Below are 7,073 nucleotides of genomic sequence, written 5' to 3'. Positions count from 1 at the left end.
AGTACGTGTTTTTTCTTTAAATTTTGTTTAAACCAAACCGCTTATCATATTCGACCTAGATCTAGCGGGTACGACATCACAACATTCTCTTGAAGTAGTTTGAAGTAGACCTCAGGATGCAAGCAAACCGCTCAAATGCACAGGTATAAAAACAAACTATAACTGCACAACCCGCATTACTTAATTGCTTGTCAAATGTTTTATTTTGACAGCCTGTCAACTATGATTTTATACCTAATGTGCACTAGATCTACCTTTGTACACAACGCAGCATATATTTTGTTCACCTCTCATGAGAGATACAGTACATGTATACTCAGTTCCAAAAGAAAGTGTGCACTTTTTAAGTTTAAATATTTCAAAAAAATTCCCCGACGTTTTTGTTTCATTTTTTCATACACTAACTCTCAGGTATAACTCAAAATCTAAAATGCACACCAATTTGTTTACGAAATGATTTAAATTTTGGTACCAAACATTATAAGTTTTCATGAAAATAACCGAGAAAAAATAACAGAAAACTAAGTGCACACTTTCTTTTGGAACTGAGTGTACAAATGAGAGATACATGTATCGCAAAATACGAAATGTTGTTCCAAGTTCTTCAGTACAAGCATTTTGGTTTTCTACTCTTGGATTGTGCAATAGTTTATATAATAACAAAATATAACGCAAAATATATCCGTTCCATAGAGTCCAGTTACTGATGTTTTCTTCCTTGCTAGGAACAATGCAAAAATCCACGCGCATACCTTAGGACAGGGCGACATCTGAGTGTGCGTAAACCTTGAATGCAAACCAATACAAATGCGACTTAAAATTCAATAGACACTTCTGCGAGAAGGTATTTCTAAACCCGTTTTTATGGGGATGTGGTTTACAAATTTCGTAAGATCTTTGGTCATGGTAATTTTCCAACTGTATTTTGTAAAATTATAAAACGTTTTATTAAAAGAGGTTACGACCCAACTGTTTTGAGACATACCGCATGTTTAGTTTTCAACCCGTTTACAGTTGGACACTACGCTTCCCTCTTTGATTGTGTATGACGATAGACGGGGGAGGACTGTGATAAGCAGTTTTTAAATCCTATCAGGACTGAACTGTTTTAATATCTGTCTTCTGGCCTGTTTCGTCGGGCCCTTAAGGGTGTTTCTCTTGTTGGTCTGTCTTCTGCAAAGGCATTGAGTACATACGTTTTTGGTTCTTAAGTTTTGCTTTTTATATATTTATACACGTGCATTTTTGTGTTTAACATGCCATGCCTTTCTGTTTCCATTACGTGTGTTCGAGATTACTTTTATTTACACTGTACCGTGTCTTTGGAATATGGGGTGTGTGTGGGGGGGGGGCGGGGTAAGTGAGGTTGGGTGTGCACCATAAACCGGTTTAAGCTCCCCAGTGGTGTTTTTGCCATTGACCGTTCCAAAGCGGTGCCCCACTGTGTTCCTTTGTTTGTTCGTTTTGTCCTCGTGTGTTGGCTTTGTGTGCGAGTGTGTGCAAGTGTGTGTGTGCGTTTGTGGTGTGCACGTCTGCGTGTTGTCCCTTACAGAAAAAAATGGTCTGTGGTAATGTATGCGGTGAATGGTAGGTGATAGGTTAATAGAAAGTGAATGAAGTTGGGATCATTAACTTTTCATGAACTTTTCACATGCAAATGAGGTCTGCGGTGAATGACTGCGGTGAATAAGCTGCGAACAGTCTGCGGTTTGATCGCCAATCATTAACCGGATGTGGTGAATGAACCGCGAACTGCTGCTGTGAATAGTTCCATTAACTTTCTATTAACTTTCTATAAACTTTCCATTCACTGGAGAAGGCTTGTTCTGTAAGGGGTGTGTTTCGTTTTGGGGTGGCTGCGTTTTTGGTATGTGGCATTTCCTGTTTGATATTTGTCTTTGTTTTTTAGCCTGTATGTTCTTTTTTTTTTAATTTCGGGAAAAGGTGAAGTTCGTCTCACCGTTCGTTTTCTGTGTTGTCACAAACATACGTCCTGAGATGATAAGAAAAACATTGTTTTCTAAAAAGGTTTATAACACGTTTGTAAAAAAAACCCAGACGTTTGAGACAAAAATAGCTATAGAAAATGTATTTTAGAAAATCTGTATAATCCTTTCCGCGTATTAAAGAATATACAGCGGTTGGATTACATGTACATATATTTTTTATCAGGTATCTGAGGTATCAGGGAAATCATGTTTTATCTGTATTGCAGACACATGATAATATCATGTCTTTTAAAATTGCTGGCATAATTTCAAGAATCACCCATTAAATATATAGAAACGCGAAACATAAGGCGAATATAGAGCTGATGCTTCAAATGCCTGGGTTGATTATGAAACGAGAAACGGTCTAATGAATTAGTATCAACTGTTCTTACTAATGAATAACGTAGTTTCACACCGAAATGATTAAGTAGCCTAAATTTTGCGTAAGATAATATAAGATTACCTGAAAATGATACTGGTGTTACTTTTATTTTATAGTCTATATTTTATGATTTACTAAATTGAATATTTAGAGATTGATTTGTCGAATTAAATCTCGCTGTATTAGTCTCTAAATCACTATAATACCTGTTTCAGTAAAATGTGAGATCCATCGTATTTACAAGGATTTAAAGAGTTTGTGTGTGTGTACAGTTTGACCTAAAGTATCGTTTTAACTCTTATCATGCTGGTTGCGACTGATTCTGCCTTTTGTTTGGCCAGTATAGATCTTCACTGTTCGCAAGTCAATCAGTATCTTTTTAGTAAGCACTCCTTTTTACAGTTAATGGTACTGTCCAAATTGAAAGATGGACAAGTTCCATATAGAAATTTTGCAGGGTAAGGGTTAAAATTAAAACGGATGCTGCCACCATTGTTTGCTAACCATGGTATGCTATGAATCTCTTACATTACCAAGACATCTTTTAAAGTCCATTATTAACTTACTAATTGGTATGCCGTTCAAGAGCGAAAACTATTTGTCCGATGTTCGATGGGTCTTGGGCTAACAGGTTTGATTATTTACATAACTCGCCGGTCCACTATCTGTGCTGTTGACCGATCTATAGTTCAACAATAAATTTTTGCTGGGCTAAAGTAAAGATTGAAGAAAAAACTGTAAAAAATTATTTATGATACACATATTAAATGGCTTGCCGATCAGTGGTCAAAACTCTTGATCTCGATCCTTCGGACGATAGTGTTTACTATTGACTGGCAAGTCATTTGATTATTGTGTACTGTTGACCTGTAAACAATTCCATGCATGTATCATTACATAATATCTGGAATAATCCTCAGACTAGTTTCCTCAAGTTTTGACAGTATTCAGCAAACCTGTATTGAACTATAGACCCGTCAATGACACAAACTATGGAACGGTGATTTATATATTCGGTCATTCATTAACACATTAATATGGAACGGTAATTTATATATTGGGTCATTCATTGATTGACTGCTGTTGAATTCTGACACTTTTAATTTGCAACCCAATGACCTTTCTACTTTGTTATCAAACAGGGAAAATACAGCTTTATTTTTAATGAATATAGTTATTATTAGTAGACAAATGTCTAATGTGTGGTCGATTTTATGGTAACAGCTGAAAATTAGTGCGGAAAGAAGAAAATGAGCATAGTTTACGGACGGGTTGAAAATGCGGGAGTTCAGAACCTCTAACCAAAGGAATGATTCATGGACATGGATATTTTACGTCACAAGGGATGTACATGCCATGTAAATAAGACCGTCAACTCTGACGTTATTGCTGCTGTAATTAAGTAACAGCTGGTGACATACCGTCGTTGCTGGCCACCCAGTCAGACTGGCAGGGGTAAACCCATGATTGCAAACAAATCATGTCCTGTTTAACTGACACATTTATTGCAGTACACATACCATGAGCTAGCCACAGGCTAAACACTTCTAATCGGTTTGGAGGTCAAGGCCGTCTATCGAACTTTAAGGCATTGCTAATTGAGTATAAGACAGGTCATATTTATGCTTTACTGGTACTGATGATAAACCCGGACAGATGATAAAGTCGAACACCTTGGAAATATTCGATTGCAATCAGTTATTTATAAAATTGAACACGCCATCTTATAGTTTCCACTTACAACACCAACTGGTGTAAACAAAAACTAAATTGGTAAATATTCTGTATAAATAAATGACTAACGTAAATTTGTTTAAAAAATATTTATCCAAAATTACTGGGGAAGAGGGTGTTTTTTGCGCATGCTCACTGTCAAAACATGAAGGCCTGACATTTGGTAACTTTTCATTACTTGATCAGGAATGACTGTTGCAGCTTTTTGGGGAAAGTTTCAGTATAATAATACCAAGAAAATTTTGTAAATGACAAAGTGTTCGAATTTATCATCAGTCAACGTTCATACAGTCCCCTTTTTACATACCCTTTTCAGTGCCTCACTTCGTGTGAGTTTGCTTACTAAATATAAATTTGAATCATGTAAAGTTTTCAGTAAAGGTTAAGCTTTATTTTGATACCAACCATTGATTACAATTTGCAGAAATAAAAAAGTTACAGGTAAAAAACCTCATTTTCTGTTCGGGTTTATCATCAATACCAGTAGACATCTTTTAAACGCAAGTACAGTGTAAAAAAATCCACTTTGATAAAAAACAGTCAAATCAAACTTTTCTGTCTGTATACATTTAGGTAAAAAGATATGTGGATTTTGTGTAACATGAAGATCTAGTGACAAACAGAAGTCATACATCCGTTAAACTTTTCTTTAATTCAGGTTATTATTTATAACATGATATAATTGTCGTTATAAAGCACAGTGTCACTTTGATTACAAATATTTGTTCAGTTTTTGATATAGACGTATGCGCAAACATTGCGCCATGAATATAAACAAACTTACTCTTGTATCATACCGGACTGCTAAAAAGAACATATACATGCAAGCATGTGCCATTTAATATTTTATCAAGCATGAAGCTAATTTATGTCATGTTAAAAGTTTAGTGAAAATCCTCCGAAAATTAATAGAAAAAAAGTATTCCCGTCCACCAGTCCAGATCTTGAAACATTTAGAACCTTGAGGAGAGCTGTGACTTTGGAGGGGACCTTGTTCTATCACGCAGCAATTTGGTAAATCATGCTATTTACTTTATCAGGTCGTTGAACTTTTGGTACATAAAGATTACAGCAATGTTTTCCGTCTCGGGCTGAAGTTCAAGCAAAGTCAAGTTTAAACGTGCAAATTGACACATTTAATCAAATATATCTATATTGAGTTACTCGTTACATAAATAAAATAATTAAATGAGTAAAAGCAGATGAATAAATTATTATATGAGCCGTGCCATGGGAAAACCAACATAGTGGGTATGCGACCGGCATGGATCCAGACCAGCCTGCGCATCCGCGCAGTCTGGTCAGGATCCATGCTGTTCAATAATAGTTGCTCCAATTCCAATAGGCTTTGAAAGCGAACATGGTCGCATACCCACTATGTTGGTTTTCTCATGGCACGGCTCATATCATTATTTTTTACGATACAGTCATCGGTTCAATAGTCATTAAACAAAACAAAAATGCAAGACAATTATTTGTTTGTTAGTAAACTGATATAGCGTGATTTAATTTCCTTTGAATACTATAGAAAAGTTCAGTAGGCATTTTCATTACACAATTTGACAGGTGTTGTAAAATATACATGACTGGCTAACAACAGAAGTGTCTTTGATTACTGCTCGAATTCAATTTGTCATTATTTAGCATACATTTCTAAATGTATATATCACTATTTCAAAGATCTGCACTGAGACTTGTTTGAGGTTGTTCTCAGAATTGCGCATGTTTTAATCTAAAATAATGACTTTATAACGGATTGCTTTTAACCTAATATGTGTAATGGAAAAAAATATACTAAAGTCATTATTTTCTATTGATTTTTGTGAAAAAAAATCATTAATGTACATAGCAAATGGATATATCAATTGTGGTAACGAAAATTTCAAATAAAGTTGTGAAATTTATTTCAGTTTTCAAGTTTCCTATTTCTTGTCGTGGTGGTAAGTTTTGTATAAGTTCCAAATATTTCGTTGCCATTAATATTAAATACAAAAACAAAAACGCTGTTAGGATTACGTTACAGAACTATAATACACTGAAGTTTCCGTTTAGTAGTATTGGATCGTCTTATGAAGACGTTATGGTTATAAAGTGTTTAGTCAAATGAGTCCAATATATTCCATAATTCTAATTATCAAAGTCGGATACATCTTTGATATTTTATAAAAACTGAAGTCATGAAAATGCACCAGCTCAAATATATGTAATCTATTTCAAATTGAAGTGCACCAAACACTTATTTTCGACACAATTTTCATTTTTTTCAGTTTCATATAGACATGATATAACAATCTTGATGAGATGAACATGTTGAAAATACACACAAAGATACAGTGTTCCGTTAGGGCCATCGCCTGCTCCTTGTGAACGCGAAGCGCGAAGGTACGACGGTATGATGGCGAAGCGCGACACTACGATGGTGACAACACGACAGTGCGATGGTTCAGCGCGACGCTACGATGGCGAAGCGCGACACTACGATGGTGACAGTCCGTCGTACTGTCGCATTTCGCCATCGTACTGTCGCGCTTCACCATCGTAGTGTTGCGCTTCGCTATCGCACTATCGCGCTTCACCATCGTAGTGTCACCATCGTACTGTCGCGCTTCGCCATCGCACTGTCGCACTTCACCATCGTAGTGTCACCATCGCACTGTCACGCTTCGCCATCGTACTGTCGCACTTCACCATCGTAGTGTCACCATCGTACTGTTGCACTTTGCCAACTTTTCTCTGTTTACTTAAGGGCCGACTTTAATGTACAGAATTGTACGGTCAGACGGAGGGACGTGCTTTGGATATACTTACTAATAATCTTGTTTAACATAAATCTACAATTTTTATCCAATTTTTCTTCAATTAAAACTAAGGTCAGTGGTAAAAAGACGGGGTCGGTCGGGTAAGCGGAAACAAACAACTGTAGTCTAGACCTAATTAACACTTTTGCATAAAATATAGCCAAAACC

Source organism: Mercenaria mercenaria, chromosome 9 (assembly GCF_021730395.1).
Source record: "Mercenaria mercenaria strain notata chromosome 9, MADL_Memer_1, whole genome shotgun sequence".
NCBI classification, from domain to species: domain Eukaryota; kingdom Metazoa; phylum Mollusca; class Bivalvia; order Venerida; family Veneridae; genus Mercenaria; species Mercenaria mercenaria.
The sequence above is the reverse complement of the archived record's forward strand: the minus strand, read 5'-3'. Positions refer to the sequence as shown.